Below are 13,634 nucleotides of genomic sequence, written 5' to 3' on the forward strand. Positions count from 1 at the left end.
AGACTTAAGCATAAGACCTGAAACAATAAACCTCATAGAAGAAAACATAGCTACTAAATTTATGGACCTTGGGTGCAAAGAGCATTTTATGACTTTGACTCCAAAGGCAAGGGAAGTAAAAGTTGAAATAAATGAATGGAACTATATCAAATTTAAAAGCTTCTGCACAGCAAAAGAAACCATCGACAAATAAAGAGGCAACAACTGAATGGGAGAAGATTTTTGCAAACAGTGCCTCCGATAAAGGGCTAATATCCAAAGTATACAAGGAACTCATGCAACTCAACAACAAAAAAACAAACAACCCAATTGAAAAATGGGCAGACAACCTGAAGAGACATTTCTCCAAAGAGGACATACAAATGGCAAATAGACATATGAAAAAATGCTCAACATCACTGATCATCAGAGAAATGCAAATCAAAACCACAATGAGATATCACCTCACACCAGTCAGAATGGCTATCATCAACAAGACAAATAATAATAAATGTTGGAGAGGCTGTGGAGAAAAAGGAACCCTCGTACACTGTTGGTGGGAATGCAGACTGGTGCAGCCGTTATGGAAGGCAGTGTGGAGGTTCCTCAAAAAATTACGAATAGAATTGCCATATGACCCAGCAATCCCTCTCCTGGGTATCTACCCAAAAAATCTGAAAACATTTAGAGATAAAGACACATGTGCTCCAATGTTCATTGCAGCTTTGTTTACGGTGGCCAAGACATGGAAACAACCAAAATGTCCTTCGATAGATGAATGGATAAAGAAGTTGTGGTATATACACAATGGAATACTATTCAGAGGTAAGAAAAGATGAAATAGGACCATTTGTGACAACATGGATGGATCTTGAGAGTATAATGCTAAGCAAAATAAGTCAGACAGAAAAAGCAGAGAACCATATGATTTCACTGATATGTGGTATATAAACCAAAACCAACAAAAGAACAAGACAAACAAATGAGAAACAAAAACTCATAGACACAGACAATAGTTTAGTGGTTACCAGAGAATAAGGGGCGGGTGGGAGATGAGGCTAATGGGGATCAAATATATGGTGATGGAAGGAGAGCTGACTCTGGGTGGTGAACACACAATGGGATTTATAGATGATGTAATACAGAATTGTACACCTGAAATCTATGTAATTTTACTAAAAATTGTCACCCCAATAAACTTTAAAAGAAAGAAAAAAAGAAGAAGCTCTACCTAATACATAGAAACAAACACAGGGAAGCAGCTAAAATGGGGAGACAAAGAAACATGTCCCAAATAAAAGAACAGAACAAAGCTCCAGAAAAAGAGTGAAAGGGAAATAAGCAATCTATCAGACACAGAGTTCTAAACACTGGTTATAAGAATGCTCAGTGATCTCAGGGAGAACTTCAACAGAGAGATAGGAAGCATAAAAATGGATATAAAAACCATAAAAAAGAATGAATCAGAAATAAAGGATGTAATAATGGAAATGAAGAATATATTACAGGGAATCAACAGTAGATTAGATGAAGCACAGGATCCAACCAGTGATTTAGAAGATAAGGTAGCAGAAATACCCAACCAGAACGGCAAAAAAAAAAAAAAAAAAAAGAATCCAAAAAATTGGGGAGTGTTTAAAGGGCCTCCAGGACAATATCAAGCATACCAACATTTGCATTAAAGGGGTACCAGAAGGAGAAGAGAGAAGGCAAGGAATTGAAAACCTATTTGAAGAAATAATGACAGAAAACTTCCCTAGCCTGGTGAAGGAAATAGACATTCAAGCCCAAGAAGCACATAGAGTCCCAAGCAAGATGAACCCAAAGAGTCCAACACCACGACACATCATAATTAAAATGCCAAAGGTTAAATATAAAGAGAGAATCTGAAAAGCAGCAAGAAAAAAGCGTTTAGTTACCTAAAGGGTACAACTGTCAGCTGATTTCTCAACAGAAACTTTGCAGGCAAGAAGGGAGTGGCAGGAAATATTCCATATAATGAAAAGCAATGACATACAACCAAGATTGCTCTACCCAGCAAGCCTGTCATTTAGAATTGAAGGACAGATAAGGAGCTTCCCAGACTAAAAAAAATGCTGAAGGAGTTCATCACCACCAAGCCAGTATTACAAGGAATCTTAGAGGACTTCTTTAAGATTGGAGGGGGGTTAAGGACTGGTGAAAGGGGAAGGGATTAAGAAGACCAAATTGGGTGTTATACAGCAGTCATGGGAATGTAGGTGATAGAATAAGGAATATAGTAAACCATATTGTACTAACTAGGTATGGTACCAGATAGGTACTAGATCTATCAGTGTGATAGATGGGAACAGGGTTGGGGGCGTTGGGGGCAGGGTGAAAAAGGTGAAGGCATTAAGAAATACAAATCGGTAGTTAATACAGTATCGGGATATAACCAACAATGTTGTAAAGATCACGTAAGGTGCCAGATCACGTCATAGACTGTGTAGATGTCTCACCAACGTGTTATACACCTGAAGCTGAAGTAGAATAATATTGAATGTCAACTATAACTAATATATACGTATATATAGTCACAGGATGTGGAGTACAGCATAGAGAAGATAGTCGATGGCATTGTAACAGCTATATAATATGTCAGAGGGGTAGTAGCTTGAGGGGTGGGTTATCACTTTATGAGGGGTTTCAATGTCTATTACATTGCTTTGTACACTCAAAACTAATTTAAAAAGAAATTCAACCAAGAGAATCTAGTTGACATTTATAGGGTACTCTACCCAACAGTAGAAGAATACACATTATTTTAAAGCACTCACAGAACACATTCCAAGATAGTTCATACTCTAGTCCACAACACAAACATCAAGAAATTTAAAATAATTTAAATCATATAGCATACTTTCTGCCCACAATGGAATCAAACTAGAAATCAGTAACAGAAAGATACCTGGAAAATCTACAAGCATCGGAAACTAAACAAAGCATTTCTAAGTAATCTATAGATCAAAGAGAAATTCTCAAGGAAATCTTCAAAGTACATTGAAATGAATAAAAATGAAAATGCAATATATTAAAACTGAGATACAACTAAAGCAGTGTGGACAGGGACATTTATAGCACTAAATGTTATCAAATAAATAAGTTTCAACATTAATTGAGTAGATGGGAGAAGGATGGGTGAAAAAGGTGAAGGGGATTAAGAAGTACAAATTTACACTTATAAGATAAATAAAGCACGACAATGTAATTTACAGCATGGAAAATATAGTCAATAATATCATAATAACTTTGTATGGTGATAGATGGTTAATAGATTTATTGTGGTGATTATTTTTAAGGTACATAAATGTTGAATCACTGTGTTGTACACACCTGAAACTAATGTAATGTTGCATGTCAACTTTAGTGTAAAAAGAAAGAAATTAGGTAGAGAAGATTAAAATAAACCAAAAACATGAAGGAAGGAATTAATAAAGATAAAGGAACCAATTCCTCCAAAAATGCGAACTACCACAACTCATCAAATATGAAATACATAATATGAATAGCCCTACAATTGTTAAGAAAATTTAATTAATAATGGAAAATATCCTGAAAGGAATGACAGTTTCAAAGGAGAATTATCCCACATGTTTAAAAAAGAACTAACACCAATTCTACTTAACCTCTTCTAGAAAAGAGAAGACAAGGGAACATTTTCCAACTCATTCCATAAAACCAGCATTAACCTGTTATGAGAGCTGGACATATACAGTACATACAAACAAAACTACAGATCAGTACCCTGAATGAAGATACAGATGTAAAATTTCTTTAAAAAATTTTGGAAAATGGTATTCAGCAATATATAAAAAGAAAAATACACCATGACCAAGGAGGGTTTATTCCAGGGATTCAAAAATCAATAAGAAGAAAGATTACATGATCACAAAAATTGATTCAGAAAAAAACATTTGACAAAATTCAACATCCACTAATGATAAAAACTCTCAGAAAACAATAAAGGGAAACTTTCTAAATTTGATAAAGAACATCTATCCAAAAAACAGCAACAACAAAATTCCAACAGCTAACATCATACTTATGGTGGAACACTGAATGCTTTCCATTTAAGACTGGGAAGAAAGTAAGATTATACAATCTCACTCTGCAGTCATCATAGTAGTAGAAGTTCGAGCAAGAGCTAGATGCTTTCTTGGATGTGACACCAAAAGCACACAAAAAACAGAGATAAGTTGAACTCTACCAAAATTAAAAACTTTTGTGCTTCAAAGTGCTAGAAAGAAAATGAACAAACAACCTACATAATGAGAAAAAATATTTGCAAATAATATCTCATAAAAAATTTGATTCCAGAATATATGAAGTATACTTATAAATCAATACTCTAAAGACAAACAACCCAAATAAAAATTGGCAAAGAATCTGAATAGATATTTCTCCAATGAAGATATGCAAATAGCCAATAAGAATGTGGAAAGATACTCAACATTAGTAATTAAAGAAATGCAAATCAAAACCATAATGATATAAAATGTCACACCCACTAGAATGGCTATAATGAGTAAGACAAATAACAAATGTTGGAAACTATGTGGAGAAATTGAAACCTTTATACATTGTTGTGGGAATGTAAAATGGTGCAGCCACTTTGAAAACAGTACAGCAGCTCCTCAAGCACTTAAATAAAAAGTTACCATATGACCCAACATTCCACTCTTGGGTAAATACCCAATAGAAAAAAGAAAATATATATCTATACAAAAACTTCTACATGAACGTTTATGGCAGTATTATTTATAACACTCAAAAAGTAATGGAACAACCCAAAAATCCATCAACTGATGAATGGATAAACAAAACATAGTATATCCATACAACAAGATATCATTTGTCAATGAAAAGGAATGAAGAACTGATATATTATGAACCTTGAGGTAGTATTCTCAATGAAAGAAGCCTGTCACAAAATCCACATGTTGTATGATTCCATTTATACAAAATGTCTAGAATATAAAACTGTATAGCAGAAAATAAAATAGTGGTGGCCAGAGGCTGGGTGGTTGGGAGAAAGCAAAGTGATTGCTAAGGGGTAGAGCATGATAGAAATGTTCTAAAACTTGTTGTGGTGACGTTTGCAAAAATCTGTGAATATACTAAAAACAACAACAACAACACTGATTTTATGGTATGTGTACTATATCACAACAAAGCTGTTATTTTTTTTAATCTGCAGTTTATTACATTGATAGGTTTTATTGCTGAACCATCCTTGTTTCCTAAGAAAATTACTAATGTTTATGACATCTTATTTTCTAAATATAGACGTAAACTAAGTTTGAAAATATTTTATCTAGGATTTTTGCATCAAATTTTGTTAATGAAGTAAATCTATATATTAGTTTCCTAGGGCTACCAGAACAAAATACTACAGATTGGGTGGCTTAAAAAATAGAAATTTATTTTCTCACAATTCTGGATGCCAGAAATCCAAGATCAAATTTAGCAGGCTTGTTTTCTTCTGAGGCCTCGCTTCCAGGCTTGCAGGTGGCCACCTTCTCACTGTGTCCTAAGATGGTCTTTCCTCTGCATATGCATCAATCAGATTGGACTAGAGCACAACCCAAGCCCTATTCTAGCTGAATCATCTCTTTAAAGGCCCTTTTTCCAAATCCAGACACATTCTGAGGTGTTAGGGTTAGGACTTCAACATGTGAATTTGGGGAGGGACACAATTCAGCCCATAACAATCTATAAATTATTCCTTTCACATGCACCTTTTCCTTTTTCAACTTTACATATTCCTTTTTCAATTTAGTTATTATGGCTACAACAACTTCATAAAGTGATTTAGTAATTCTTTTATTTTTCTATGACTTAGAACAGTTCAAATAGTATGGACAATATCTATTTTTTGAATGTTTCATACATTTGAACCAAAAATCTATCTGGACTCAGTATCATTTTAGCATTCGATGCCTCCCTTTTCTGTGCTATTGTGAGTGTGTTATTCTTATGTCTTTTATTATTTTAATGAAATGTAGAACTCAAAAGGAGATATTTTATATGCTCATTTAGCTAGATGTTTACATGTGTAGTTTTGGGGTTTCTTTAAATACATATATGATCATACTGTGAAATTTAGTTAGTTTTATTATATCATAAACATTTTCACAAGCTACAAATTATTTCTAATGACTATTTTAATGACAACGTATTATTTCATCTGTTCAATGTACCAGAGTACATTTAACCCTCCTTTTATTTTTAATATTTAGGTCGATTCTAATTTTTACTAGACTTAGATGTACTTCTCTGTGAATAAATCTTTTCTCTATTTATGATTGCATCTTAACATGGATTCCCAGAAATGGGATTATTAGCTCAAAAATTACAAATATATTAAATCTCATATATATATATATATATATATATATATATATATATATATATATATTTATATATATATCACACAATTTTCTAAAAGCATTCTTTAACTTTATAATTTTTTTATAAAATTTAACAACAGCATTTCATTATGCCTTCACCAATATTACAATCATATTTTAAGGTTTTCTAAATCATAGGCAGACAAAACCTATAGTTTTTCTACTTTTCATTTGTTTAATTACTGATAAGTTTAAACATTTTTCATGTTTTATTATTTCTCTATATTTATGGTCTCTGTCCATTTCTTTTTGTGCTCTTAGTGTATTTATTATAAATTTATGTGGTAAAGATCACAGATCTCCATGTATGTTTATTGCTATGAAAACTCCCTCCATTGGCTATTGAGTTTTTTATCTTTTTATTTTCACACATAATATATTTAAATATAGTGTAACTCATAACTCTTTAATCAGATTTATATAATTAATTAACACTTACAAAGTCATTTCATAATCAAAGATCTGTTAGATATGTTAACTTATATTTTCATCTCTTTTTATTGTTTGATAATTTATATTAATCCTTTAATTCTCCTAGAACTTATTTTATTCCCCTTTTAAAAGGGAATTTTGCATTCTTTTCTCATTTGACTCCTGTTGGTCAGCGTTCTTAGCTGCAAGCAGCAGAATCCTCTTTGACTAATGAAAGCAGAAAAGGAACTTATTACATAGTAGCTAGATAGTTCACAAAATTGTTGAGAGGGCTGGAGGAACAGACTTGGCTCTAAACTTCCAGGAATAATAAACGGCCAAAGTCATGCCAGAATACTGGTGAGAAGCTTTTGCCAATATCACTTCTGCCACCACCGCTTAGTATCAGGCCAGAAAATTGATTTTAAGTCCACAGCAACTGCTTACAGCACTCGTGGCACTTCTGTTTCAGGAAACTTAACTTGCAACCAGCACCAGACACCAGCAAAAGAGAAGCCCCATGAAATTTCCGTTTCTCCAAGTCAAAGCCTCATTCACATGCATCTGATTTGCCCATCTAGGTTGTGTGCCTGTGCTCCTGCTATGAGAGAGCCCGAGAATTTGAGTTCTGATTTTCACGTCAGAGGACAAGACTCATAACATTGGAATTTCTCCCAATATAAAAAGGGAGAGCAATCTCATAAAGAATGAATGTGATTCAAATATTTCAATTTCACTTGAGTCCACAGTTAAAGAACATGGGCTCTGGAGCCAGATTGCCTGGGCTCAAAATCCAGGTTTGCCTCTTACTAGGCGTGTGACTTGGGCAAGTTAATTGCCTCACTGACCTCATGTATAAAGTGGAGATAGTTAAGCACCTACTTTGCAGGATCATCTCAGACATCCAATGAGATAATGGATATAAAGTGCTTAAAACAGTGCCAGACATAAAATAAACAGTATGTGTCCTAGTGATTTTTTTTCCATCTTCTTCCCCAAGGTATTCCTTGTCCTGCTTGAAATTTTTCCATTTACTTCTACCCTTAACTTCTGCCCTTAGCCAGTTTTCAGTCCAAGCTGTCAACTTCTATTCTATTTCACATCTCTGCACTTTAGACATTTGCTTCTGATGCGGAACTCTGTTAAATGCTAGCTGAAATTATTTGTAAGTTGTGGCTTGATTGTCCAATACAGCAGTGCACACCAGAAGTGCACAAGTAAAAATTATCTTCAGGAATTACAAGGAGACATTAAAGAAAGAATTTTAAAAGAATAATTCTAGAAATCGAGACATCTAGTCTTATCTCTTCATCTCTAGGGAATCTCAGTATAAAATAGAATGAAAAAAGAAGGGAGACTTTTTTTATTTGGGCCACAATTAAACATTACTTGAGGGTAAGGTGATGGCCCAGCAAGGGAGAATTTCATCTGCTTCTTACACCTTTGGCCACTGAGCAATGAAATGTTCATCAATGAAGAAGACAGAGTCAGCCACTTAGCTGAGAAATAAAGAACAACAGTGATATGATAGTGTGGTATGGTAGAAATATCACTGTACACATGTTAGGCAAAATATCTTCTAGAGTCATTTTGCCATTAAGAATAAGATCTTACCTAAGATACTCAACTTCTCCAAATCTATTTAATCACCTGTCTCATACTGGGATTGGATTATATTAGCTCCAAAGTCCTAGTGCTAAAATTATGCAAGTAAATCCCCACAATTCTTACTCAATAACTTCTGTAGAGTCCTTCTACCTTTCGATAACGTTTTTGACTCAGACCATATTTTTGGTCTGATATTTTAATAATACCTGAGAGAAACATCACAAATAAATGAAGTTTTAAGAAGACTGAGAGTCTCTTATTATATTGATGTGAATAAAATAGAGACACCTGGGCTGGAAAATTATAGTTTAATGGATTTATATCTTTTTTAACAAATATACCAAAAGAATGATGATTGACTGATTCATTAATTACTGCATCAGCTACTTAATAATTAATAAATTCCAGTCTCCCTAAATAGCAGTTTATAGTGGTATTTCATAGCATTTCATAGCATTTCTGATCTTGTTTCTGTCCTACCCAACATTTTATCATTACACTTTATATGGATAAGACGGTATATTCAACAAATATGAAAATTTTCTGGAACTGGAAGGCCCAATGATGACACTTTATGAAATAAAAGAAAAACACATATCAAAAGACTAAATCAAAGTAAAGTTCAGTAGAGTTAAATACAGTCTTTTAAATTGCAGATTTAAATTCCATGAAGTTACAGCTTTTAAAAAAGAATGACACAAAACAGGATGAGGAAGTAATGACTTGCAAAAAGTTAATGTAAAGAAAGCTCAATGATTTCTTTGGCTGCCTCCTCTATAAGGCAGCTGGTGATATGGTGGATGAGCAGGCAATGCGTCTTCTGGCTGCATTAACAGAAGTACAGCAACTAAAACCAGGTGGGCTGTGGACTTGCTACACTTTGCGATACTCATACTTTACCCAAAGTATCACAATCATTTCTTGGTGCCACAGTATAGTAAGGAAATTGACCATAGAAAGATATTCAGAGAAGAAGGCAATGGTGGGAAAGAATCTGAAAAAAACATTATGAGAAACAGCTGAAAGAACTGAAGTTGTTAACTAGGGATGAGGGAAAAATATTTAACTATTTTAAATACTTGCTAGACATGAAGAGTAAATGAAGCACAGAGAGGGAAAGAAGTAGGATAAAACCTAAGATTTGGTGAATACACCAAGCTGTTATAGATGTAAGTAAAGTATAAATCCAGATTATCCACATTCTGAAACGTAAAAGAATTATCATATTGTTTTAGCTACTGTCTAGCATAAAATAAAATGATAATATTCTGGATATTTGCTACGATTCCTTCTGCCTCGGATCACTCACAGCTAGAAGATAGAACTTGTCCCAATAGTACTTGTATGGAAATTATTTTAACTGATTTTGTTTAGGTCAGAAAGTTAGAGTTGGTTTTAGAAAACCAGAAACTGATTGGCTCACAAAACTGAAAAGTCCAATGTAGAAGTTCAAGCACAGTAGAAGACAAAGGCTTAGATGATGGCATTAGGATGGGTTCAAACTCTTTTCTTCTGCTTTGCCAGTGGGTTCAATACTCAGGAAGGCTCTCCTTTTCAGATTCAACATGGCTACTGGCAGCTTTAAGCATACACGCTATACTCCCAACGAGCCCAGTGATAGAATGTAATTCTTTCCCAGTTATTAACAGCAAAAATTCCTAGATTAGCCCTGATTAGAAAATTTGGGTCATATGCTTTTCTCTGAAACAATCACTTAAGCCATCATTGTACATTATACCGATTGCTCTAGTCTGAGTCAGGTGTCACGTTGGAGCAGAAGGTAGGTCAGAAGAAACAGATGAGCAGAGAATGGGTAGGTCTGGTTAACAAGAGAAAAACTGGGATGCTGTCTGCAGGATAAGCAAAAAATGAATTCTAGCCAAACCAAAATAATATTTGATTCACACTGGTGTCTCTGGTCTATTCATTCATTTATTCAACACATATGTGTCAAGGGCTGTGCTATGTAAACTCTGTGAAACTTCTGATTTCTCTAGCTTCCCATACAAATTTTAGACAACTGCTTTCCTTTTCCTTTTTAACAGAAGTTAAAAAGTTTCCTTTTCCTTTTTAACAGAAGTTAAAAAGTATACCAGAAATCCCTGAACTCTGATATCCATTACTTAATTTTGTTTTAACCTCTTGGGTTCTGATTTTTTATTTCTATGTATACCCATATCAATATGAACTAATTCTGGATCCTTCTAAGCCCTTCTTGGCTTTTTTGTCATACCTGAGTTCCTACATATAGCTATGGAGCTATATAATACTAATTTCATGATTCATACCATTATGAATTAGAATATTTTCTTAATTAAAAAAAATCCACAGCATATTATGAGGATAATTCTTTTTTTTTCTCCTCCCCTCTTTTTCTATATTTAAGGAAACCATTTTCAATCAAAATATCTTTTAATGAACACTGCATCTGGTCTAAGAAACAGCTGCCAATTTCCAACCTGTTGTGAATAATAAGAACTAAATTTGAAAACCTCTTAAAATCAAGGTATAGAATGGAAAGGTTGCCAGACATTTTGAATAATAGCTCTGGCCCTTTTCTCAAGCTTACTAATAATCATGGCCTATTCTCCCCCTTATCAGCCCAACTTCATTCAAATCTACCCCTGTACACCTTGGAAGTTTCATACTAACACATTAACCTAACACTACGAAAAGTCAGTCAGCTTCCTTAAAAAGTCAAGTAGAGAAACAGCTAATGTTAATATTGTCTCATAAACTCAAACAGCCCCAAAAGAGGGGACCCATCTAGTTGGTCTATGTTTAACTAAGGCACCAATTCTGAATCAGCTTTCATTTAAGAACATTTCATTTGCTGTACTAAACGCTACTAATCCCCTCATTGACCCTCAGCCTCTGCATTTCTGTCCTTGTCTTCCTCCCTGTATTTTTCTTCTATCTTGCTGTTTCATCCTGATTCCTCTCTTCCTCCACTTTTTTCTGATTTATTGTTCATTATTCACTCTCCTTTCTTTCCTCTTTCAGTTGTGCCCCTCTTACTAATGGTTCACTGTTCTATTCAATGATTGATAAAACATGAGCAAGAGAGCATTTTTAAGAATCTATTACTTGCCATGGAATAAAATAGGATCTAAATCCAAGTCTGTCTGAGTCTTGATCTGGTAAAGAGACCAGAGTTTGAATCTAGATCTGTCTGATTCTGAAGTCCACAATCTCATATCACCTCACTCTATCCTTAATCTAAAAATTACTTATTCACTCAGTCCACTAATTTCAAATTCAAAGTAAATCAGGCTTCCCCAGTCACTATAATATACCCTGTTTTATGTATTTGAGAGTGTGTGTTAATATATGAAATCATCTTTTCCTTTACTGGCTGACTTATTTATTGACCATCCCCCGTCACTTGATTTAGGATTCACTTCCTTGGGATTAGGAACCTTGTCTCATTCATCGCCACTACTCAGAAGACTACCTGTCTCATGGTGGTTTAGCAATAACTTCAATAGCTGAAGGAATGTATGCTTACCTTTTATGTTCCAGCTCTGCAGGTAAACATTGTAACATCTAAGGTATCTGTTGAGGAAAAGAAGAAGAAAAAACTGTAGCCAAATTTTTAATAAAGTCTTTTTCAAACACACAGTAGACAGAATAGCCTGATGAAATCCATAAGGTCTCCAAATGAATTAAAAAACTATTAATATTCTGTTATATTTCTTCTCTTCCTCTCCCCTTCTCTCTAATTCCCACTTTATTTCATAAATAAACACATCAAAAATTAACTATCAATTTATATTTAGAAGACATAAGGAACTCTTGCATTAACAAGTAAAATATGAGAAATCCAAGAGTACCAAAGGAAAAATAACTATATGAAGAGAAGAGCAGCTACACTAGCTTTCATATAGATGCAAATTAAAATATGAGGTATTCCTTTATACCGATCACTTTGGCAAAAATTATATATAATACCAATTGTTGGTGAGAATATTGAGAAATAGAAATCTTGTGGATTATTGACAGTCATGAAGGCATCAGAATCCTTCTCCCTGGCAGTGCTCAGTGTACTGCAGGATGTGTATACACTGTGACCTTCAGTTCTTCTCCTAAGTATATGTCCCAGAGAAATATGTGCTTATCACAGTATTGTTTGTGATAAAAGGAAGTTGGAAGCAAATTACATGCCCTTTGCTAGCAAAACAAATATAGTAAATATGTGCAAGGGAATATTATGCTCAGAGCAAAAGGACAGATAGAAAAATATACATATGTCTTAAAAACATACTGGAGGATAAAAACATCAGAGAAATAATGAGATAATGGCACACTGTAACTTATGTAAATTTAAAGAATACAAAACAACATTCTATATTTTTTAAATACATATTTATCCAAATACAGTAGAGTGGCTTTCTACTTGGGAGGGAAGTAGAAGATTAAAAATAAAAGGACTTTTAGTCAATATAGCAGAGTAGGTAACTGTTGTGCTCACCTCCTCTCAGGACCACATCAATTACAACTAAACTACATTGTAACCATCATTGAGAATTGCCTGAAATCTAGCTGAACTGAAGCCCTACAAATACAGACATACAGAAGAAGCTACCTCAAGACTGGTAGGAGGGCCAGAGACATGGAACAGGCTGGTTCCACACCTGTGTGCGACTATTAAAAATCTGGAAGGATATCTCTGCTGTGGAGATCCCCCTGGAATGAGCAAGGAGTCCCAAAATAATACCATGCTATCCAGCCTAGGGTTCCAGTGCCAGAGAGAGAAGTCTCCATAATTTCTGGTTGTGAAAATCAATAGAGGTTGTGGCTGAGTGAGACGGAGGGTGGTGGGAGTCCCAGGTGCTACACTTCAAGGGACCACACACAGACTTACTCGCTGACAGACTCATTCACTCTGAGCTCCAATGCTAGGGCAGTGGCTCAAAAGGTGCCAGGGACATATGGGTAAGAACTGAATTGTCTGGCTTCAGGCAAGGCCTAGAGGGACAACTTTCTCCCAGACAGAAAAGCTGGAGGACACCATTGTTCCTTTGTTGAATCTCTCTGGATGCCTACACAAGCACATGCCATATCTGGGTCTCCATCAAACTGGCTATCACCTTTCACCTGCCCCACCCTAATGATTCCCTAAGACACCACCCCACCCAACTTTTTGGCACACCCAAGTTGCTTCCAGTGGCTTTTCCATACAAATAACCTGTGTTAGCTCAAGCT

This window comes from Rhinolophus sinicus, chromosome 17 (genome assembly GCF_057876585.1).
Source record: "Rhinolophus sinicus isolate RSI-liver-muscle chromosome 17, RSI-T2T, whole genome shotgun sequence".
NCBI lineage: Eukaryota > Metazoa > Chordata > Mammalia > Chiroptera > Rhinolophidae > Rhinolophus > Rhinolophus sinicus.